Below are 2,003 nucleotides of genomic sequence, written 5' to 3'. Positions count from 1 at the left end.
ACACCCATTCAGAGCCTGTCCCACATGTGGCGCATACATCTACAGCCATCCAATTAGACAAGATGGATGAAGCAAAGAAGTGCAGGCCGACAGGAGCCGGATGTAGATCGCTCCTGAGAGACACAGCCAGAATACAGCAAACACAGAGGCGAATACCAGCAGCAAACCACTGAACTGAGAATAGGACCCCCGTTGAAGGAATCAGAGAAAGAACTGGAAGAGCTTGAAGGAGCTCGAGACCCCATATGTACAACAATGCCAAGCAACCAGAGCTTCCAGGGACTAAGCCAATACCTAAAGACCTGACCCTGGACTCTGACCTCATAGGTAGCAATGAATATCCTAGTAAGAGCACCAGTGGAAGGGGAAGCACTGGGTCCTGCTAAGACTGAACCCCCAGTGAACTAGATTGTTGGGGGAAGGGCCTCAATAGGGGGAGGATGGGGAGGGGAACACCCATAAAGAAGGGGAGGGGGGAGGGGGATGTTTGCCCGGAAACCGGGATAGGGAATAACACTCGAAATGTATATAAGAAATACTCAAGTTAATGAAAAAAAAAAGAAAAAAAAAAAGAAAAGGATTTCTGTGAAAACCCTAAAGCAATATTATAAAGACACTGTGATTTCCCCACTGTTCAGGGCAAGAAACCATGATGGGAAGGTTATGTGACTCCGACTCATGCATACGACTCACTCCCACCTAGACACACATACATGGAGGCCTAGGTACACACTCAGACAAGCATGAAACACATGCACACTGGCATACATGCACACACCTGCACAGACACAGTCACATAGACGGTCATGGGTAGAACCAGATTCCCATTACTTAGGACCTGTAGCCCAGCACCTGTTCCTGCTGCACTTCTGTAAAGTCACCATTCAGCCCACATTGACAGCACCCTGCTTCAGGCCTCCAGGCCTCTCAGGCAGACTCCACCTCCAACTAGACATCAACCACACAGAATTCAACTTCCAAGATTTGGTTCTTTTATTTCTCCTTTCTTTTTTTTTCCTTCTTTCCTTCCTTCCCTCTCTCTATCTTTCTTTTCCTTTCTTTTATTCTTCATTGTTATTTTACTGTGTGTGTTTGTGAAAGACAGAGAAAGCACGAGAATGTCTGTGTGCACACGCACAAAAGCCACAGCCCACATGTGGATGTCAGAGAGCTCCCAGGAGTGGGTGCCTCGGCAGACACCTGGGTGAGACAGGTCTCCTTGGTTTTTGCACTTTCGTACTACAGGGCACCTCATCTTCCTGGTGGTTCTATGGCCTTCCCCTCCCAGTTAAAAATATGAATGCCAGGGTCACAAATGTGTATCACCATCCAGAAGTTCCCTGTGAACTCCTGGGTTCAAACCCGGGTTGTCAGCCTGAGGCTGGTGAGGCAAGCGCTTCATTCAGGTGAGAACCTGCTGGCCCCGCCCCTTCTTCTCATGGGCTAATAGAACTGAGCAGAGAGGCTGGCATGGCCAGAGGCCAGACAGGATGCCCACGGTTTGTCAGATGTCCCAGTGTCCTGGGTGGAGCTCCCAGCCCTTGGCTGATGTTCCTGCACTTGTGCATTTCAGGAACGCACCAGAGCTGACAAAACCCTGTGTCTGTGTCTGTATCTGTACACCCTGACGTGCCATGAGCAGTGATGTGTGGGAAGAGGTGCTTGTGCATTGTCCTCATTGTTCACGTATGCAGACACCTTTGTAACTGGGCCAGGAGTAGTAAGATGATACTGGAAATGGTTGTTGGTTTAGCATTTACTGGTTTCTGCTGCAATTCCCTGGGGAGAGTTGGGCAATGTTTTGGGAATGGGCTGTGTACTCCCACATTCTTTCCAAAGGGAAACATCAGGTCAACAACCCCTTGTTGCAATGCCCCAGCTGGGTACCTGCTTGGACATGGAGCAGAGTCCTGTTTATTCTCTGGGAAGAGGGCAAACAAGGGGTGACTGCAGGAATCTAAAAGGGACCAGAGTGGCGAGACAGAGAGAGCATAGGCAGGAGA

Source organism: Rattus norvegicus, chromosome 11, assembly GCF_036323735.1.
Source record: "Rattus norvegicus strain BN/NHsdMcwi chromosome 11, GRCr8, whole genome shotgun sequence".
In the NCBI taxonomy this organism is placed as follows: Eukaryota; Metazoa; Chordata; class Mammalia; order Rodentia; family Muridae; genus Rattus; species Rattus norvegicus.
The sequence above is the reverse complement of the archived record's forward strand: the minus strand, read 5'-3'. Positions refer to the sequence as shown.